At 41.5% G+C, this 23314-nt stretch overlaps 1 long non-coding RNA gene and 1 pseudogene across 1 annotated transcript; one reads left to right on the top strand and one right to left on the bottom strand.

The window, feature by feature from the left end:
• Positions 1 to 1447: 1447 nt before the first annotated feature.
• On the bottom strand, positions 1448 to 2487 carry LOC150029569 (uncharacterized; annotated as a pseudogene).
• A 2150-nt stretch (positions 2488 to 4637) lies between these two features.
• LOC150029570 (uncharacterized) lies at positions 4638 to 5445 on the top strand. Its single transcript, XR_016521091.1, has 3 exons — positions 4638 to 4751; positions 4926 to 5049; positions 5149 to 5445. It is a non-coding gene; the product is annotated as an uncharacterized LOC150029570 (long non-coding RNA).
• The last annotated feature ends 17869 nt before the right edge of the window (positions 5446 to 23314 follow it).

Raw genomic sequence — 23314 nt, forward strand, 5'->3', positions numbered from 1 at the left:
TCCTGCTCCGCCTTTGACGCCGCCACCGCCTTCTGGAGGCCCTGCATCATCTCCATCACCTGTTGTAGGGTCAAGCTCTCACTTCCCACATGCGCCGTAGAACTTTGCCTGGTGTTCCTCATTCTTGGATGTTTCTTGACGAATCTTGAACTGTTTTAACGAAACTTCAAACTTTCTTGGTGAATCTTGAACTTTTTTCGATGAATCTTGAACTTTCTTGATGAATCTTGAAATTTCTTGCGGTTGGGACAAATGTTTTAGATCGTATCCCACGGTGGGCGCCAAATGTTCCCGTCGGTTGACCTAACGTCTTCGTGCGTTTTTGTTGACTTCACTTGCAAGAACCTTTCGCTCCAACGTTCCCTTCCTCCGGTAGAATCACCTGAAAACAGAGAAACAAAGGGCACCCTCGCGGCCGTTTGCACTCCGACGGTCAAGTCAGTATCTCGGAAAATGAACGTCAAACTATCACTCTGAGATCACTGTGTGTTCCCTCTCACTATGTTCACTCTCGGAAATGCGTTACTTGCACTTACGAAAGCGTAGAGTGTTTCTGTAAAATGTCAAAACGTACCTTAGTTATGTCTGTTGTCAACCTTATATACCTTTGGTGTTATTGCCCTCCTGTTTAGCTGTGACTTAAGCGTTCTGTAGGCGCGTCTTAGCGACACTAACGCCCAAACTTAGGGTCGTCCAGTGTGTAAGATTTCCCTGTCGTAGTGCAACTGGAACGGGATGACTGCTTGGGTGCCAACTCATGCACCTAACCTCCGAGTCATCCGCCCTGGGAGTCACATGCCTTCCTCACGTGCCATGCATGCAGATCACCCTCTGGGACGTGACCCTCCCTCGGGTCGTCTCGGTCCCAGTGGCTCTTTGACGATGGTGCGTACTACCGCGTCCCTACACCTCATGCACGAATCCCTCGTGAGTTGGGTCTCTCCCTACTGGTAACTGGGGGTGTGGCTTGAAAACCACATTTCTTTGTCTATCTTTACTATTGAGGTGTCGAGGCCCGAGGCCTCCACGCCCTGCCACCGTGCCGCCCCCTCCACGGTCGCCCTCACCCGCGAACCTGTGAGCCTAAGGGAACACTTTCCCGGCCTGTTGTACTTTCTGTGAGTTCCAACTTCGGAGCCCCATCATGTTGACTTTGGTCAACGCCCGAGGCCGGTCAACGCCCCCGTCCGGTCAACGCCCGAGGGTTGGACGTTACATATGTAATCAACCTTCATTCACCAATTATCATTCAACAAAGTTTCTTTCACAAATTGTGCACTATCGACATTATCCTCTTTGTAAGAAGACCATTCATTACTAATAACCATCTCTTGGAGCCCTTTCTTCAAACTTCTAAACCTTTTTAGCATGACTATGGTTGAAGCAAATCTTGTTGAAGCAAAAAAAAGCTATTTCAATGAGTTGAAGTTATTGAACATTGATAATCTCATAGAGTGCCCCATAATAAAGGTTTTAATAAAGGTTGCATCATCAACAATTTGTGAGATCCAAGAACATTGTTGATAAGTATCATTATTTTTTTCGGTATTTTTTGTTGCACATATATTTTTCAATGCAAGATTCAAGGTGTGCACTACACAAGGAGTCCAGTAGATTGAAGGAAATTCTAATTATATGAGCATACCTGTTGCCTTACATAGAGATGCATTATCAGTTATAATTTGTACCACATTTTTTTGCCCAACCTCCATAATTGCATCTCTCATGTGTTTAGCAATAAAATCTTTGTCCTTTATTTCACCAGACCCATCTACTGACTTCAAAAACATTGGTCCAATCTTAGTGATAACCATAAAATTTATAAGTGGCCTTCTTTGAGGATCACTCCACCCATCACTAACAATGGTTACACCTTTCTGATTCCATGAGTTTCTTATAGGTTGCAGAAGGTTTTCTACGTGCCTTCTTTCCTTTGAAAGTAAATGACCTCTCAGTTTATTATATTTTGGCGGTACATACCCACTAAGATTAGAAGTATTAGCTACAAAAGAAAAGGCACTCCTATAATAAAGACTTCTTGCTAAATGAAATGGTAGTCCTGAAGAATAAAATATCCTCGCAACTTCACAATCAAAAGTATCTTCGCTTGAATATTGAAAGCAGCTTGTAAATAACCTTTCAGTTTTAGGTTAAGATCATTGTTGGTCTGCTTTCCTTCATCATATACATGTGGCAAATGAACCTTATTCTTTTTTTAATATTCTATTTTCAATATGCTTCATTGTCTAATTTCTTGAACTCAACCAGTTTTGACGGGGTCACATTTGCACAAATTATAACTCCTCCCCCTGTATTTCTTAACAAATGAGCTCTTACTCGAGTGTAAGATCCATTAAATGAAAAATCACACAAGCTACACTTGATCATATTATTTCCACCACCAGGAGTTTTCCTTAACTTTGAAACATATCTCCACAAAGGTTTTGTTTCATCTTCTTGTTCGGTAGTTTGATTGGGTATATTCATCTTAATTTCCTATAATAAAATAAATTAAATATAAAAGATTTACTTACATATAAAAATCAAATAAATTCATTTAATAGAAATCAAATAAATTCATTTAATAGAAATCAAATTATAAATATAAAAAATAAAATATGTAAGAAATTAAAGATGAATTATAATATATTTTATTTTTAAAAAATATATTCAATTATTATGTTATTTATTTAAGGTTATTTTATATTTTTTGTTTTAATATAATTATTAGAAAATAAATTATCTTCAATATTTAATATTTTTAGGTTAAAAGTTTAATTTACCTTTATAAAATATTATTTTTTAATAAAAATTTAAGTGAATATTTAAAATATAAAAAAATTATTTCATGTTAGTAATTTAAAAATAAAATAAAATATTTAAATTATATAAGAATACATAATATTGTATAATTATATTTAAATTATTTGAAAATATTAAAAATTAAATAAAATAAATAAATTAAAAATTACTGTATCTTTATTCAGAATTACAATGATATATTTATATAATAAATTATATTTAAATTATTTGAAAATATTAAAACTTAAATTCAAAATTACTGTATTTTTATTCAGATCTACAATGCTGATTAAAATATTGAATAAAAAATAATCCTAATAAATATAATTATATATAAATTATTTGAAAATATTAAAAATTTAATAAAAAAATTAAATTCAAATTAATATTGTATTGTATGTAAATTATATGAAAGAGTATACCTGTCTCTGTAACAATAGTGTAACAATGATAGGTATGCATTTTAATGGCAATGAAAAAAAGTTTAAGAATTTTAACATGGAATCCAAAGGGATTTATTGAATGGACAATTGGGCAGTGTGAAAGTGATATTATAATATTAAAACTAAGGATAATTACTTTCCTCTCTCCACCAGGTTCTCTTTTTTCTTATTTTTCTTTCTTTCTTCTTTTTCCTTTCTTCTTCTGGAAGGCTCACCACTTTACGCCTTCTATTTGAGTTCAACGATGCTCTGTTATTCGTTCTAACTCATATTTATAGAGTTTATTTTTCAAATTATAATTTTTTTAAGGAAAAAAATTTATTTATTATTAATTTCCTTTTTTATTTCTGGATTTTTTAAAGATTTTTATATATTTTTTTTATTTAAATGATTGGTTTAAGATTTTATGATTTTATTTGAGATTTTAGTTAAGATTCTCTATGAAATAAGGGTTTAAAGAGTGGACCGCGTCTCCTCCGCCATGTTCTGGAGAAAAGTCGTATTTGACCCATACAGCTGCGTCCAACACCGCGTCGTGCATGCACCCGCCGTATATCCACGTCGACGGCGTATCGAAAGCGCAAACAGCTCGGTTTTGGGCGTATCCGAGCTTCACAGCTTAAGACTATATATATATATATATTATAAATATCTTACTCCTTAATTAATGTTTTATCTATAATGTTATATTTTGGTTCTTAAATTGTTATTTTTTTTTAAAAAAAAGTTAGAATATATTAAGGTTTAAAAGTTCTCTATGTCAGCGTAGTTCTTTCTTCTATGTCATAATTATTATTACCTTCCCTTTTGCATGTGTTCTTTTTAACCTCATTGCAATCTCATCTATTTCTTAATTGATATGTCAATTCCCCGGATATAAAAAACATTCCATACTAAAAATAAGTGAAAGTTATAAACTCTTTACGTATAAGATTGAGTTAGATTTAAATTCACTTCTTAATATGATATAATGATATAAGAGTAATATAAAATTTATCCTAATGAAGGATCACACCACCCAAGTTTATCCTAATGAAGGATCACACCATCCGCTATTGAACCAACCACAAATTTGTAGACTCATGCACGAATTGAAAAACCTCTCATAAAAAAAATTTGTTGAAGATTCAAAATTGACTCAGATAAACATATAAATTACTATGAATTTTATTTCATAAGTCAGTTTGAAGTTCAATTCTTAATAACTCAACTTGTTAACTTATTTCTACTTGTTTTTGTACTTCATGAGCTTGCAAATATGAAGAATTGACGATCCCATCAATGTGATCCTTAATATTTGATTGAGCAACTTAAAAACATAAGCCACAAAATTATTTGAATAAGTATAAATACAAGCAAGTGTAGGGAGTTTTTTTAGGAATTCAAGTAAAACTAAGCGTCTCATTTCCCTCTCATTTCCGTCTAACTCCTACCGCACTCCACTGGAACCCCACTGCATATTCCGTCCCTTTATTTCGATTCAAGGCAAGGTGAACACAAATCAAGGTTAGGTTTCTTCTCCATTCTCCATTTTCACTAACTCTGGTTTGAGTACTGATTTCGGTGCGGATGTGGTAAGGAGATTGAAATTCAATTGTGTTTTTTATTTCTTCCATTTTAGTTTTCGATTTAGAAATTTATTGGTCCTGTGTTTTTGCTATTGTTACTGTGCATCGCAAGCTTCGACAAATTTCGAATCGGTATTTGCATTCATGAATCGGTGACACGAGATTGATCGGAGAACGGTGAAATTCAAGTGACGCACTTTTTGGAGCAGAATCGTTGGCAGTAACACACTTTTCCGGTGATTTTCTGCTGGCTGTTTCAGTGCTGATTTATGAAAGTTTGGTGCAGAATTTTTATTTTTTCCAGCAGTGGAAATCTGAAATTGGTTTTGGTGCAGTGTAAATTGGCAGCTACTGGTGTAATTAGCATTTTGCAGTATTTGTTGGTTGATTGGAATTGGAGGGATTGAATTTATTTTGAGCAAATCGAAACGGTGCTTTGGCTGGAACGCATCTCACTGGTAAAATTGAATTTGGTTGATTTGGTGTTAGACTTAAATTGGTGAAGTTATGGTGGTAAAATAAAATTAGCACTGCAGAATTGAAATTAATTAAAACATTATTTGTAAATATTTTTTTGTGTAAATCATACACGCGTGTAGCTGAGTAAGTATTATTCTGAATCTGTGATTTGATTTGAAGCATTTGGTGGAATGATTGAGTTGTTTTGTGATCGTTTAAAATTGGTTTGAAGCAGCTAAAGTGTGGATTAGTTAGAGTGTTAAGTGTATGTTTTTTTCCTGTTAATGATGTCAAAGAAACTTTTCTCTTTTTTGTTAATCTGACAATTTCTTTGCGTGCCATTAATTTTCTTTGCTTGTATGTTTTCTCTCACGTAACACACTTTTATATAAATGAGTCCCGATATTTGAACAACCTAAATTTGTTGCTCCAGCATACAAAGACTGATGTGGCAAAGAAAATAATATTTTACTTGTGTTGTGGGGTCCAGTTAAAATTTAAGAAAAGAGGACATTTGAGTGTCTTTGGTGACATTATGAAATTAGGTTAGACATTGGGGTTGCACCTCTCAGTTTCCGTTTATGCTCTTCTCCTCCACATCCTCTTTCACCTTCTCCTCAAGCATTCTCTTCGAACGTTGATGGTGGTAGTGGTGGGTGCGCCTCTTTTCACGGTGGTTGGTCGTCGTGGTGGGTGGGGCTGTTTTGACGATGGTTGGTCGTGGTGGTAGGTGCGCGTGTTTTCACAATGGTTGGTCGTCGTAGTGCGTGCGGCTATTTTGACGGTGGTTGGTCATGGTGGTGGGTGCAACTGTTTTGACGGTGGTTTGTCGTGGTGGTGGGTGCGACTGTTTTGACGGTGGTTGGGTGGTGCTATTGGTGATCAAATGTTACATTTTGTCTGTGTTTAGTATTTGCTTATTTTTCTGGAGTATGATGATTTTTTGTAGAATATACTGTTAAACCGTATATATTTTGGTGTCCTTAGTTTATGTAAATATGCATGGTTTTTTAGAATTTTTTTTCTCCCAAAAATGCCTTTTTTGAAGCTATGATATTGTGAAGAAAAATGATGTTGGTATGAGTTGTCCAAATATCGAGACTCTATTGTGAATTCAGTCACGGTTGAATATATAGACAAAGAGAGAGAGGTCATTATATACTGAAATTGTATATAGTTAATCCTTGTATGAGTATCTATTACATATATGTATCTTGGTGTGTAAATAATGCATAGTCTTGCTTTGGATAGATAATCATGTGAGTGATTATTGCATATATGTGCCTTAATGTATAAAAAATGCGGAATGATTCTTTGGAATTTGTTAATCCTGTGAGTGATTATTGCATACATGTGTTTTGGTATGTAAATAATGCAAAGTCTTTCTTTGGAATGTTAGGTTGATGAGGAACCAAATTTTTTAAGGCAGTTGTTTAATCTCGATGGTTGAAATTGTATGTTCCTAATTTATTCACAACTATTACTTTAGAAATGAAAATATGATTCTGTGAAGTTATCTCTGCATATTTTAATTTGAGAAGAACCCACTTCCATTATAGTACACAAATAAACTAGTTCATTAGTTGAAAGTTATGGTAAGAAAACCTTATTTTTGTTTTCTATGAAGATTAAATATATCAGAACATATTATAATCAAACACAATGGTATAAAAAATGCAGAATGATTCTTTGGAATTTGTTAATCATGTGAGTGATTATTGCATATATGTGTTTTGGTATGTAAATAATGCAAAGTCTTTCTTTCGAATGTTAGGTTGATGAGGAACCAAAATTTTTAAGGCAATTGTTTAATCTCGATGGTTGAAATTGTATGTTCCTAATTTATTCACTGTTGTTACTTTAGAAATGAAAATGATTCTGTGAAGTTATCTCTGCATATTTTAATATGAGAAGAACCCACTTCCATTATAGAAAGTACATAAACAAGTTCAGTAGTTGAAAGTTATGGTAAGAAAACCTTATTTTTGTTCTCTATGCAGATTAAATATATCAGAACATATTACAATCAAACACAAGGGTAGCCAAGAGTTTGCTATTACTGGGAAATAATCAAGAGACAAAAACTATCCAATTCATGTTTTCCTCAACAAACTGTTTTGTGATAAATTGTGCCACTATACTATGTAACTCGTGATCCATGAACCACATTACAATAGTATTCCATTAGTAGCAAAATGCCAAATAATTCTGAAATTTTAATAAGATATCGTTACTGCCTATGCAGAATGAAGATTATATTAAGTTAAATTATTAAATTTAGATGTGAAAATGGTAAAATAGACTAATAAAGTTTTCTGGTTGGTTGGGGTAGGGCATGAGCTGGGGAGAAAGTAAGTTAAATAAGGTCTTTAGAGGCCATGAGTGTAGAGCAGTGTGAAGTGATCACAAAAATTCACTGAACTTAGAGGGTGACAACATGTGGTGACCTTAGTACGAATATATGGTGACCCACATTACACTTCCTGCACAGACCCATGGAAAGTTTTTATGGAAATTTCAAGTGAGTGTTCGTGTTGGTTAAGGAGGATCATGAGGGTAGGGAAAAAGTGGGTTAAATGAGTTCTTTAGAGGCCATGAGCGTAGAGCAGTGTGAAGTGACCATAAAAATGAGTGAACTTAAAGGGTGACAGTATGTGGTGACCCTCGTAGGAATATGTGGTGACCCACATTACACTTCCTGCACAGACCCAGGGAATCTTTTTCTGAAAATGTCAAGTGAGTGTTCGTCTTGTTTGGGGAGGGGCATGAGGTGGGGAGAAAGTGGGTTAAATGAGTTCTTTAGATGCCATGAGAGATAGACCCCTATGAAGTGAGCACAAAATTCATTGAACTTAGAGGGTGACCGTGTGTGGTGACCTTAGTAGGAATATGTGGTGACCTACATTACACTTCCTGCACAGACTCAGGGAAACGTTTTTTGGAAATGTCAAGTGAGTGTTCCTCTTGGTTAGGGAGGGGCATGAGGTGGGGAGAAAGTGAGTTAAATGAGTTCTTTAGAAGCCATGAGAGTAAGAAAGTGTGAACTAACCATAAAATTCACTTAACTTAGAGAGTGACACTATGTGGTGACCCTAGAGGGAATATGTGGTGACCCAAATTACACTTCCTGCACATACCTAGGGAAATTTTTTTCTAGAAATGGGAAGTGAGTGTTCGTCATGGTTGTGGGGCATGAGGTGGGGAGAAAGTGGTTTAATTGAGGTCTTTAGAGGCCACGAGTGTAAAGCAGTGTGAAGTGGGCACAAAAATTCACTAAACTTAGAGGGTGACTGGTTGTGGTGATCCTAGTAACTATTAGTAAAATGCATAACATATTTGACATTCGATTTTAATTTCCATTTCTTAAAACAATTATTATCCATATAACTATGCACGAGATTTTTTAAATTTATTTTATTTGTACTTGTTATATGCCACAAATGAGCCTGCCAATTCAGAAGTTTTGTGTTCGAGGTCATGGGTTTAACTGAAGTCAATCTAAATACATTCAATGGGATACGTAATACAATTGAGGGGGTACGTACAAAATATATATGTTGTTAAAGAACTTAACTGTTTCAAATGAGGTATAACTTTGAATAATATGTAATAATAACTAATGATGTTGTATCCATTCTTAGGTCTCAAGTAGTCCTTTTATTGGGTTTGTTTCGCTCTTGACATCATTAGATAGTAATTTGAATAGTTCACACCACTGGAGTGCACCTCAGGTCATTTTGTTATTTCTACTATAACTTATTTCAATCTATTTATTCACTAACTTTGTTATACATCAAGATGTTTTTAAGTCTTCTTTGTTATTCCTTTGCAGGTAAAAAACAACGCTCTTTGTAAATGTTGACGAATGTGACAATGTATTCAGGATGAAGTTTATGAATGACGTGTACAATTTTGTTATGTATTCTTGAACAATGGTGGTTGATTTTCAGTCACCCACTTAATGCAATGGGTGGGTTGTATATGTTTGTATGAAAATTTTGTGACCGTATTGAATATATGTTGTAAGATAAAGTGTACATGGTTATCCCTAAAAAATATATTTTTACAAAATGTTATGTTTTCTTTCTTTTAAAAATCGTTACTCAAATATTTATTTTGGGAATAAGAATGCAGAGGAATTTTCTAAATCCAAGAATTATGTGAGTGCTGTTAGCAGTGATGCATTTTCACTTGACACACCTAATTTGGTTCCATCCAAAGGCCAAGATTGCTTGTACTTAAGCATTGATGTTTTTCCGCTTGCACTTAATAATATCGCTCGAGCCAAACATGTCCAGTGGTGAAGGGGTGCCTTTTCGGTCACACTAAAATGATCCAGTGGCGAAGGGGTGCAGTTTAGCATGCACCAAAAACTTTGGATTGAGCGAAAACAGTCTAGTGCTGAACGAGTCTAGTTTAGCTTGCACCAAAAAAATTGGATTGAGCAAAAATGATTCAATGTTGAACGAGTCCAATTTAGCTTGCACCAAAAAAATTGGATTGAGCGAAAACGGTCCAGTGTTGAACGGGTCCAGTTTAGCTTGCATCAAAAAATTTGGATTGAGCGAAAACGGTCTAGTGCTGAACGGGTCCAGTTTAGCTTGGACCAAAAAAATGGATTAAGCCAAAATGGTTAAGTGTTGAACAGGTCCAGTTTAGCTTGCACAAAAAAATATGGATTAAGCGAAAATGGTCCAGTGCTGAACGGGTCAAGTTTAGCTTGCACCAAAAAATTTGGATTTAACGAAAACAGTCTAGTGCTGAACGGGTCCAATTTAGCTTGCACAAAAAAAATGGATTAAGCGAAAATGGTCTAGTGTTGAACAGGTCCAGTTTAGCTTGTACCAAAAAATATGGATTAAGTGAAAATGGTCCAGTGCTAAACGTGTCTAGTTTAGCTTGACAAAAAAAATGGATTAAGTGAAAATGGTCCAGCGCGGAACAAGGTCGAGTTTATCTTGCACCAAAAAATATGGATTAAGCGAAAATGGTTCAGTGCTGAAGGGAATCACTTTAAGTTGCACTCCAACTATTTTATTGATCCAAAATATGCAGTATTGAAGGGGTGTTTTTTAGGTTACACTCAAAATATTGGAGTGAGGCAATATTTCTCAATCAGGTTACGCTTCCTTATCTCTCTCTCTCACTATTGCGTTTGTGATTGTTGATTTCTCAATCAGTGGATCATTTTGGCTGAATCCAATATTTTTAGTGCAAGCTAAACTGCACCCCTTCACCACTGGAGAATTTCGTTCAAGGCATTAATTTTAGTGTGATCGAAAAGGCACCCCTTCACCACTGGACTTGTTTGGCTCGAACGATATTATTAAGTGCAAACGAAAAAACATCAGTGCTTAAATACAAGTAATCTTGGCCTTTGGGTGGAACCAAATTAGGTGTGTCAAGTTAAAATGCATCACTTCTAAGAGCACTCACATAATTCTTGGATTTAGAAAAATCTTTCACATTCTTATTCCCAAAATAAATATTTGACTAATGATTTTTAAAAGAAGAGAAAACATAACATTTTGTAAAAAATATATTTTTTTAGGATAACCATGCACACTTTTATCTTACAAAATATATTCAATACAGTCACAAAATTTTCATACAAACATATACAACCCACCCATTGCATTAAGTGGGTGATTGAACATCTACCACCATTGTTCGAGAATGTTGATCAAGAGTGATCAAAGACTTTGAAGAATCCAAATCCAAGTGTTTGATGCAAGGCTGGAGTTGCTACTGTGTTTAGGATAGGATCTAGGTAGTTCATTTGTGTAACCCACTCTTTGTTGAATATAAAGCTAAAGTGTTTTTTAAATCTTTTAAGATTAAAGTGTTTTTCAAACTAAGTGAAAAACAACCTGTTGTTTTGTCGAAACAACCGATTGTTTTACTCTTAGGTGTTTTTAAAAATGTTGAAAACTGTTTTGGTTGGTTGATTTGCTGTCAAACCAAAACAATCGATTGTTTGTTTCGTGATTTTCAATCAATTGTTTGTTTGAAAATCCTAACAGAATTCTGTTTTGTTGGTTGAGTGTGCTTTAAATAATTTTCAACTGAATACGCTCCTGTATTAAATGCTTTGACCAATCTTTGAAAGCTATAAATAGTTTGTTTATGTTTTATAACAAACAAAAAAAACATATTTGAGTTTTTCAGTTGTGAGAGATTGCTTTCAAGTTTTTGAACATTCACTTTTCAGCTTTGGTTTTCTCAAGAGAGAGTGGAATAGGATTACATATGTATTGATTTTAGTTTGTTCTGTAAACAAGTGTAATTCTTTCTGAATTCTTTGTAATTTTTGGTGTTGTAGCCAAGGAGTGTTGTGTGCTCTTGAGGTTGTCAAGATCAACATTCTTGGTGTGTGTTGTGCAAAAGGAAGTGTGTTTCTTGAAGGGTTCAAGGTCACTTCTTCGGTGGTTTTTGTGTGTAATCTGTATTGATTGCTTAGTGGATTGCCCAGTGGCTTATAGGGATTGGATGTAGCTCTTGGTTTAAGAGTGAACTAGTATAAACTGTTTGTGTATCTCTTCCTTCTCTTAAACTCATTTAAATTCAGTTGTTATTGCTTTTCTGGTATAAACAACTGATTGTTTTTCTGGTGCTTTGCTGTTTTGTGCTTTATATCTTGGCTAACTGAATTTCTGATTGAGTTTCATACAAAGGATTTTGTTCTAGCTAAAATAGTTTTCGAAAACCCCCTTTAAACAATTCACGTCCCTCTCGTTTAAGGCCATATATTCTAACAAAGAATACATAACAAAATTGTACACATGTCATTCATAAACTCCATCCTGAATACATTGTCGCATTCGTCAACATTTACTCAAAGCGTTGTTTTTTACCTGGAAAGAAATAACAAAGATGACTTAAAAACATCTTGGTGTATAACAAATTTAGTGAATAAAAAGAATGGAATAAGTTATAGTAGAAATAACATAATGACCTTAACAAAAATATGTTATAGTATAAACAAATAGATTGTGCCCACTTCTCACTGCTCTACACTTTCTCCCCACCTCATGCCACACTACACCCAACACGAACTCTCACTTCCCATTTCTAGAAAAATTTTCCCTGGGTATGTGCAAGAAGTGTAATGTGGGTCACCACATATTCCCTCTAGGGTCACCACATAATGCCACTCTCTAAGTTGAGTGAATTTTTTGGTTACTTCACACTGCTCTACACTCATGGCTTCTAAAGAACTCATTTAACCCACTTTCTCCCCGCCCTTACGATCCTCCCTAACCAAAACTAACACTCTTAGAAAATTATGTATCAAATTAATTTTTAACATTATATAACTTACTACCCAATATATAAACAATAAAATTAAAAAAAAAATTATGACGTGGCAGAAGTCGTGCCAAGTTGGCACGACTTCAGTATGACATGGCACAGTCGTGTCTAATTGGGACGATTTGTGCATATGAAGTAGTGCCAAATTGACACGACTTGCCTAAATTTGTAATTTTTTTTTAAACGGACCCCATTTTGGTAAAAACAAAAAAAAATAACCCCATCATGGTCAAAAACCCCGATATTACAGTCCATGTAAACAAAAAGCGTTGATGAAGTTGCATCTGAACAATTTCTGTGCCGAGTTAACTTTCCCAAGTCATAGTGTTTTGGCTATAGTTTTTACTTTTAGTTGAACGTATATGGGTGTATATGTTTGTTGTGTTTTGCAAATAGTTTTTGGTTGCATCAGTTCTATTTTGTGTATGTCTCACGTGTGTCTCGTTTGCATGCACCTTTTCTTTGCTAGTTTTCGTAAATGGTTGTTGTGAGTTATCGTTTGAAAGTTTTCTTCTATTTGAAGATATCTTCTGTATTCTTTTGAGATCTTGTCTTGTTTGCGTTGGCTGCCCATATTGGTTAAGCATGCTTGTCTGCTTTTTGGTTTGGGAGCATACTACTGTACTTGCACCTAGTTTTTTTTTTCAAGTTGTGTTCTACGCCAACACCTAAATTTTATTTTAGGTTTTGTTCTGCGTCTGCATTCTTTTTTTAGTTCATGTGGGTGTTTGATTTCACTTGAGACTTGGTATGCTTATGATTAAGTTTTGAATGAGTAGGGATAGATTTGGTGCATGGAGGTTATACGTTTGGGCCATCAGTTACTTGCTCCATCACTTTTTATGTTTGTGGTACCACCATGTGTTTCTACATCATAAGGTCTTAAACTATTTCAATTAAAGTTTTTTGCAATTGGTGCGTGCAGGGGTATTGAACATTTGCATATAAATAACATAACAAGTGAAATGTGCTATGGCTGTCTCTTTTTAATTTCCTTGTTGGTTGGTGTGTAAGCCCGTTTGCTTTTTGGCACGACTAGTTATTATTCTCAGGTAGATTCTCCCTACACCATATCAATTTGGGCTGCACCCAACATATCCCTGTGAAAATATCAAAACACCCTTAATGAATTGAAAATTAGGTTACAAGTGCACCCAACCCAGCAGCCAAGCACCGTCCATTATTCTGCTCATTGAGGCAGTGGCGAAAACCTTACACACAGACGAAGGCAGCATTCAGAAGCTTCAGACAACGTTTTTTAGGGGCTTCGACAGCGATAGAGAGCCAAGGCAACAAAGAAGGAGACCTTTCACATTGCTTGTAGGTTTCATATATTTTTATCCAGAAGTGTGTTGTGGGTTCCGGATATTTTTATCTGAAAGTATGTTGTGGGTTTTGGATATTTTATTTGGAAGTGTGTTGTGTGGGTTCCAGATATTTTTATCCGGAAGTGTGTTGTGTGGGTTCCGGATATTTTTATCCAGAAGTGTGTTTTGTGGGTTCTGGATATTTTTATCTGGAATGCATTAATTATGTGTTTTTCTTTTCTGCCCTCAATGATATTCTTACTATCTCTGTCCTTAAAATTGGCCTTATAATATTAGTGCACTTAGTTATTTATGATTGAACAAGTGTTGCCTGTTGACCAGAACGATGCAGTTTTGCCTCGTCAAACTTGGATCGACGTGTGCGCCGCGTCAATCTCCGTCCTTCACCGCGATCCACCTCAAGAACCTGCAAAAGAACAGAGCGGCGCCGCTGCGGCCGATCGCACTCCAACGCCCAAGTCAGTGACTGAACCACCAATTACTAAGAGTAACACTCAAGAACTCTCAAGGAATCGTGAACCAGTTCTCTCTCAGTATACTCAAGAACTCGCAAGCGTAAAGAAGACAATCTGAACGTGCGTACCTCAGAAGTTCGTTGGGAAACCCTTATATACCTGGTCACTTTCTCTCTCCTGGCAGTTACACATCTGGACACGTGGCTCGCATCCAGCTGTACACGTGCCATCATCTGGAGCCTCCTTGACTTGGGCGCTGCTTCTGACTCTTCTTTGGCTAAGTTACTTATGCATGATACTGCTCAGTGCATAGTTAACTTGGAGCGCGATCTCTACTGGGATTGGCGAGTTAGGGTGCCTTCGTATACACCTTCCCTGTGGTCTCGTCGGCCGCCTTGATGATCTGCACCACCTGTTCCACCGTGTATGCTCAAGCAAGCTGTCCCCCGACCTCATCCTCTGGCCAGCTGGGAAATGTCTACCTGCCTTCATCTCCGGCGATGTCCTTGTTTCGGCGATCTCTAATCACATGGTCGCCTGGGTTTACATCTGGCGACTTCATCTTTAACCCGGTGACCGCCGGTTCTGGTGTGCTGGAGATCGGAGCACGCCAACTTAATAACTGGCGACTACACGAGCCCCCCGACTTCCTTCCCTTCTGCCAGCCAGGCGCCCCATCAACACGCCTATACAATAGCTTGATGCCACGTCATCACTCCCGACTACCAAGGCGGTACACAAGCCCCCCAGTCTTAAGCGAAGACTTGTCCAGCGAAAAGACTAAAGGAGTCACGTCAATACCATCTACGTGGCGCTGGCACAGAATTCCAAGCGGTTGTACTTTCTGCTTTCCTGACGCTCCACCAACCACTCCTCCAATCGCTCGACACGTGGCTTCATCAACGGTTACCTTTAATTGTCGTTTGCGCTTCTCAAACTCATTCGAAAAACCCTTAAACCCATTTCGCTCCACTGTTCCATCACTTTCCTCGTATTCTCAAACGCTTCAAGCTTCCTCTGCAAAAGCTCACGACGTTCTTCAACCTCCCGAATCACCAACTTCCTTCATCATTCTTCCGATCATAAAAAGGTACCCCTTTTACTTCTTCTGCTGATTTTTCCTGCATTTTAACCGATTCGCATCATCCCTTAACTGTCTGGTCCATACGCTGTGGGCTGTTTTTCCTGTTTCCCCTTTCTCGTAACTTAGGGCTTCGTCTTCGTTACAACGAACCTTCGTTCGTTCGTTTTTCACCCTTCTTCCACGATCGAGTCAGCCTCTGCGAACCCTGATCACCTTTTCTTTTCTTCTTCCTTTGCAGATGGCTCGCTCAAAGATCACCCCAAATCCTCTTCCCTCGTCACGAAACCCTTCATCTCAAGCACACAACCAACCGCGAGCACCTGGTGCTTCTTCTTCCCAGGCTGAGAGGCCTGCACCCTCCCGCTCTAACCTGGCTCAGGCCACTCCCCCTGTCGCCGGAGGAGCCTCTGTTCCCTCCCCAGACTTCAAAAAATTGTACCCATGGGCCACCTCGACTTTGTTGAAGGAAACATCTTCTGTAAACTCTGCTGGGGCAGTTCTTCGATTGAAGAAAGGGGACGAGCCTCACCTGTCGTTCCACAAGGAGCATGACGACAAGATGGTGGTGCTACCTTGCTCCCCCGACATGCCAGTGTGCGCCGATGACAAAGGGAACAACGGCGGGTTGTTCTGCTTCGTCTACACCACTCTGTTCAAGAAGGTGAAACTTAGGTTTCCCTTCACTCGCTTTGAAAGGGAGCTTCTTACCGAGCTCGACATCGCTGCCGCCCAGCTCCATCCCAACAGTTGGGCGTTCGTGCGGGCGTTCCATATCATGTGCGACCATCTGGCTTGCCAGCGTCAGTGGACGTTTTTCTCTTTCTTTTCGAAGCCAAGCACCCAGGAGATCGCCTGTGGGTGAGCTTGAACGGGATTGCTGGGAGGTCGATCCTCTCTATCTTCCAGCAATCTTACAAAGACTGGAAGGGCAAGTTTGTCCAGGTGCGCCCAAACGACAAGGACGCCTCACTGCTCGACGGTTTCCCCTTGTATTGGGTAAACAAGGGGAATAAGGAGTCCAAAGGCAGCTTCAGGAGGCCAAGGAGTCCTGATAGCATGGGTGCTTTGGACAAGGATCTATGCTTCTTCTGGAAGAGCGTGGCAGACGCTAATATTACCTTCCTCACCACCACGCTCATCTCCTTCGAGTTCTTCGAAGATCAACTCGAAGTTCGCATAGGTTAGAACTCACCTCAACGTCTAAGTCATTACCTTAACATTACCTCTGCCAACTGTTTCTGGGCGTCTTGTGTCTTGTGCACAAGACTTTGGTTTTACTTTCTGCACCACTTATCTGCTTTTGCTGCATACTGACTTATGCGCTTATTTTTCTCTCCGAGTTAATCCATGTATCTTTGCATTATGCAGATCGTATGTTAGGCCAGGGGAAACTCGCTGAACTGAGGGCGCTCGCCCGAGCCCACGGGTTGGCATCGGGTTCCCAGACCGTGCCAAACTCAGTGGTGGAGATCGCCGCTGCACAGGGCAGATCGCCACCCAAAGGCCCAACTTCCTCCGAGGCCCAGCCCGTCAATCAGCGCAAAAAGCTTATCCTCAGGAAACCAAAGAGGAAAGCCCCTCAAGTGGTTCATGAGGAAGAAGAAGAAGACGAAGAGGCGACTGAAGATGGCCTCGTCACCAAGAGGAAGAGGGTGGCGCCTTCTTCACCATCTGCTACACCCCCTCTTCCAACATCAACACCACCATCCACACCTGCTCCGCCTCCAACATTGCTTCCTCCACCAGCTCCCGCCTCGCCAGTCCAAGCGATTCCTTTGGCGTCTGCACCTCCTGTGGTTGAGGCCGCCGAGCCTAACTTCATGGAGAACCCCCCGAGCGCCTCCACGCCTTATGTATCAGCTGGAGGGGGTCCTCCTTCAAATGCCTCAACCGCAAACGCCGCACCAATCGGGGATGAGGGTGCCCACAACTCTCCAATCCTCATCACTGAATCCCCGACGTCGCCACCACGCCAAGAAGCACTCACTGAACATCCAACTCAAGAAGGTGGCGGCGAGAACCAACAACAAGCCCCCCCGGTGCCTCCACCAGCAAACCTCTCTCTTGAGGTCAAAAGGGTGTGGGAGCCCTTCTCAGCAAAACTGAAGATGATGGCGGAGGACTTCCCCTCCATCATATCTAAAGCTGTGGAGAGTTCCACCAGGAAGCTCCAGGATGACCTCTTCGCACTTCGAACTGAGAATAGCACCATAAGGATTGAGGCGGAGAAGTTATCCTGCAATCTAACACTCGCCGAGATCGAACACTCCCGAGTTGAAGATGCTATGAGCACCGAGCTCCGGGTGGCACGCAAGGAGGCCACCGATCTACGCCATAAGGTGCAGCTCTTGGCTCAAGAGAAGATTGAGCTGGAGAGCAAGCTGGTACCTTATCGCGTCAAAGTGGCTGAACTGGAGGCGTTGATCAAAGCAGACGCCGCCAAGGTAAAGAACCTCGAGAAAAGGTCAGCCGATCGGGAGGTCTTCTTGGGGAAGGTGGAGAAAGAGAGAGACGACACCGTGGCCAAGCTCGCTGAAGCCAACGAAGAAAACAGGAAGATCGCCCTGAACTGGGCCAGGTGCAGGCAGAATCCAAGAAGGTTGCTGAAGACCTTCTTCAAGCTCTGGAAACCATTGAAGAACTTAAGAAACAAGCTGAAGAGCTGAAGCAGCAGAACGAGGGGCTAAAGAAACAGATCGAAGAACTTGATCTGAGCTCTGCCCAGATTCTTGCTGCTGGATTCGAGGCCGCCCGGGAACAGTTCGTCTGCCTGTACCCCGACTTAGATCTTACCATGGTGTCTCTCAATAACGAGGTGGTGGACGGGAAGGTTGTTCCTGCTGAGGACTGATTGATTCCCTCCATCCACTACTTTTATGCTTTCTCCTTACATATGATTGTAATAAAGTTTCTCTTTTTCTGTACATGTACCTTAAACTGATGCTTACTTTATGATAAGGTCTTTGCGCTCCTTCTTGTAACTTCTTTGTCCGCTTTATCTTTCCTTGCACAATTTACTTGAAAGAAATAACTTAGTAACTTCGTAAGCGCAATCGTATACTTAACTGCTTCGAACCACCGATCTTCGAATAAAACACTCTAACAGCTTGTAACCTCAAGGTAATGAACCTTAGCGTGAAATCGCTCTTCAAATAACAAACTTCAACTCAACTAGTGGCTTAAGACACCGCTCATCTGATCTGCCTTATGAAAACGGGTCTTGGCTCTCTTGTCATTGTTCGAATTTTTCCTGGTCGCCAAAGACTCTTGGCGATATCAGCTTCTTCCTGCCTTCATAACTTGGCCATTGTTCCTTTATCTGGGGGTAGAGGCGCCTTTCGGATATTTCTCTACTTCCCTGAACTTCAGAACAAGAGACCAGGTGGCTAGGCGTTCTCTTCGAACCTGCCTTAGCCACCCTCCAAACTTCTTCCACCCTCTACACCATACCTGAACTCGTTCGAGACGAGAAGGATTTTATCTTGCCTGAACTCGCTCATAGGCGAGAAGGTCTTTAACTCGCCTGAACTCGCTCATAGGCGAGAAGGTCTTTAACTCGTGCCTCTACATTGCCCCAGGGGTTACATCTCCTCTTCCCCAGAAACACTGAGGACTTTTTGCTGGTGCCTCTACATTGCCCCAGGGGTTACATCTCCTCTCCCCCAGAAACACTGAGGACTTTTCACTCTTCCTCGCCTGCACTCGCTCGACGGCGAGGAGGTCTTTTATCTCGCCTCAGGACGCGCGAGGGCGTTAAGGTCTTTTAACTGATGCCTCCGATCGCCGAAAGACGATGAGGACTTTAACTTTAACTGGTGCCTCCGATCGCCGAAAGACGATGAGGACTTTAACTTTAACTGGTGCCTCCGATCGCCGAAAGACGATGAGGACTTTAACTTTAACTTTTTAGAAAGCATGCAATATATCTTTAACTTGCCTTAAATCACATATAAGTGACAAGGTCTTTCTTCAAAACTTTCGGAAAACAACAAGCATGCAATCTAAAACAACTTTAAGCTTCGAAAACTCTTCTTTATTGGGTGGCCTCATTAAAAACCCTCCTTAGGGAAAAAAGAGTGCCCCCTCCAAACTGTTTTAACAGAAACATTGTAATATAACTTCGTGTTTGTCTTTACTTACAAAGTTCTTAACTGTAATATAACTTGAGGTGCGTGGCGTTCCAAGTGCGAGGAATCGCCCCTCCTTCCAACGTCTCTAAGCGGTAGGCGCCGTTCCCGAGCGCCTCGGTTATTCTGAACAGTCCCGTCCGCTTAGGCGACAGCTTATTCTCCATCTCGTACTGGTGGGCTTTCCTCATCACCAGGTCGCCCTCCCTGAACTATCTCGACATCACCTTCGAGTTATATCTTCGTTCAATCCTTCTCTTCACCGCCTCAGCTTTTAATCTCGCCTCTTCCCTGACCTCATCCAGTAGATTCAGGTTCAACCTTCTCTCCTCATTCGAGTCTTCCTCCACGAAGTTCTGGAATCTCGGCGAGCTCTCCTGGATCTCCACTGGAATCATTGCGTCGCATCCATAGACCAAGCTGAACGGGGTCTCATGGGTTCCTGACTGTTCGGTGGTGTGGTACGCCCAGACTATACGGGGTACCTCCTCAGCCCAACTTCCTTTGGCTTTCTCTAGCCTTCTCTTCAAACCTCTTAGCAACACCCGATTCGCTGACTCTACTTGGCCATTCGTCTGAGGGTGCTCGACGGATGCAAACACTTGTTGAATTCCCACCCCTTCGCACAGCTTCTTCAACAGGTGACTTGCAAACTGAGTCCCGTTGTCCGACACCAGGCGCTTGGGCACACCAAACCGGCACACAATGTTCTTCCACACGAAACCTTCGATCTTGTGTGCGGTGATCTGGGCCACTGGTTCTGCTTCGATCCACTTGGTGAAATATTCAATCGCCACCACCAAGTACTTCATCTGCCTGATCGCCAGCGGGAATGGTCCCAGGATGTCGATTCCCCATGTATGAAACGGCCAAGGGCTGTAGATCGACTTCAACTCCTCGGGAGGCGCCTTGTGCCAATCGGCGTGCTGTTGGCATTGTTTGCAACACTGCGCATACCTCTTGCAATCTTCTCTCATCGTTGACCAGTAGTAACCTGCATGGAGAGTCCTTGCGGCCAGAGCTCGACCCCCGACGTGGCTTCCGCATATCCCTTCATGGAGCTCTGCCATAATTCTCGTACATTTTTCCCCGTGCACACACTCCAGGAGCGGGTGAGTGAACCCGAACCTGTACAACTCGCCATCAATCATTGTGAACTTACTAGAATTCTTCTTTATCTTCCTGGCCTCTGTCGGATCCAGCGGGAGAAGGTCATCTGCCAAGCATCGTTTGTACTGCGTCACCCAGGTGTCTGGCTCATGCGTAGCGCAGACCTGCGTCATGTTCACCCTCTCCCCCCGACATGCTCTTATTCTTGGCGACCTCAAGGTCTCTTGAGTCAGGGATCTGTGACTTCTCGCCGCTTTCTCCATCGACTTGCTTATCTGAAGAACCAGGTGATCTGCTACAAATGCTCTCGGCGTCTTCAGAGTTTCTTGAATCACCGTCCTCTGCCTACCCCCCTTGCCTGAACTGGCGAGCTTAGCCAGCAAGTCAGCTCGGGCATTCTGCTCTCTGGGCACATGCACCACTTCAAATGAGGCAAAGGAACTCTTCAATTCCTGCACATACTCCAGGTAAGCCGCCATTTGTGGATCTTTGGCCTGGAACTCGCCTGTTACTTGCCCCGTGACTAGCAGCGAGTCACTCTTTGCCATCAGCACCCTAGCTCCCATCTCTTTGGCCAGCAAAACTCCGGCGATCAGCGCCTCATACTCTGCTTGATTGTTGCTGGCCTTGAAGGCAAACCTCAAAGATTGTTCGATCAGCACGCCGTTGGGTCCCTCCAAGATGACTCCAGCACCACTACCTTGCTGGTTCGACGATCCGTCCACTGAAAGCACCCAACGGAAATCGTCCCCTTCAACTCGTGTCGCTTCATACGAGAGCTCGACCACGAAATCTGCGAAGATCTGTCCCTTAATCGGACCTCGGGGCTCATACTTAATATCAAACTCCGACAGCTCCACTGCCCACTTCACCATCCTTCCCGCAACGTCGGGCTTCTTCAAGACCTTTTGGATGGGCAGGTCGGTCATCACCAGTATCGTGAAGCTATGGAAATAGTGGCGCAACCTCCTCGCCGAAAATACCACAGCCAGCGCAGCCTTCTCCAGGGCCTGATATCTCGTTTTGGGGCCCTGCAGCACCTTACTAACAAAATAAATAGGCTTTTGAGCCTGATCTTGGTCCTGGGCGAGCACCGCACTCACCGCCCTCTCAGTTACAGCAAAATACAACCTGAGAGGGGTTCCTACCAGCGGTTTGCACAAAACCAGCGGGCTCGCCAGATACTCCTTCAGCTTGACGAAGGCTTCCTCACACTCCTTCGTCCAGGCAAATTTGTTATTCCGCCTTAAGCACTGAAAATATGGGTGGCCCTTCTCTCCGCTAGCTGACACGAAGCGAGATAGGGCGGCCATCCGACCTGTAAACTGTTGTACTTCCTTCACAGTGGTCGGGCTCCTCATCGCCAAGATGGCGGCACACTTGTCAGGGTTGGCCTCTATTCCTCTCTCAGTTAAGAGGAAACCCAAGAACTTCCCAGCCTCCACGCCGAAGATGCACTTCTCTGGATTCAGCTTCAACCTGAACTTGGCGATCGTCGTGAACAACTCCTCCAAGTCCACAACGTGCTTGCTTTTCTCTGGCGAGGTCACGACCATGTCATCCACATACGCTTGCACATTCCTTCCCAACATTGGTGCAAGTACTCGATCCATCAACCTCTGGTACGTGGCCCCCGCGTTCTTAAGCCCAAACGGCATCACCTTGTAGCAGTAGCACGATCTCTCGGTCATGAAGGCAGTCTTCTCTTCATCCATGGGATGCATCTTTATCTGGTTGTACCCCGAGAAGGCATCCAGAAAACTCAACAACTTACACCCTGCAACACTGTCCACCAGGGCGTCTATGCTTGGTAAAGGATATGAGTCCTTTGGGCAAGCCTTATTCAAATCGGTGAAGTCGACGCACATGCGCCATTTTCCGTTGCTCTTCTTCACCAGCACGACATTGGCTAGCCACTCAGGGTACTGGACTTCCCTGATGTGGCCTGCAGCGAGGAGCTTCTCGGTTTCGTCTCTAATCGCCTGCCTCCTCTCCTCGTTGAACTTTCTTCTCCTCTGTCGTACTGGTCTCACCTGGTTGTCCATCGCCAAATGATGGCACAAGAAGTCGGGATCGATCCCGGGCATGTCCGAAGCGGACCATGCAAAAGCATCCAGATGCCGTTCTATCACCGTGGCGATCTGGTCCTGGAGCTCAACCTCCAGGGATCTTCCCAGCTTGAAGATCTTTCCCCCGATCTCTCTCTTGAGCCACTGCTCGACGGGTTTTGGCCTGGTTTCTCTGGCGATCACCGCCCTGGCGATTCCCAGCTCTCTCGCTTCCTCAGGGCGATTCCTCGCCTCTTCTTCCTCCAGACCAGCGTTCCCTTCCCCCAGCTCAGCATCCACCATCACCACGTCTCCTCCGGCGGTCTCTTCTGTTACCGTCGATCTGGGCTTCACACCGAGAGGCGGGGTGGTTGTCACGTAACTCACCGACCTCTTGTTTTTCAGGCTATTCTCATAGCACTTCTTCGCTTCCTTCTGGTCGGATTTGATGATGATCACCACCCCCTCCATAGACGGCAACTTCACCTTCATGTGCCGGGTCGACGGTATAGCGCCTATTCTGTTGAGCGTGGGTCTTCCCAGCAGAATGTTGTATGTTGAAGGAGCGTTTACGACAAG

This window comes from Phaseolus vulgaris, chromosome 1, assembly GCF_051622355.1.
Source record: "Phaseolus vulgaris cultivar YP4 chromosome 1, ASM5162235v1, whole genome shotgun sequence".
Lineage (NCBI taxonomy): Eukaryota > Viridiplantae > Streptophyta > Magnoliopsida > Fabales > Fabaceae > Phaseolus > Phaseolus vulgaris.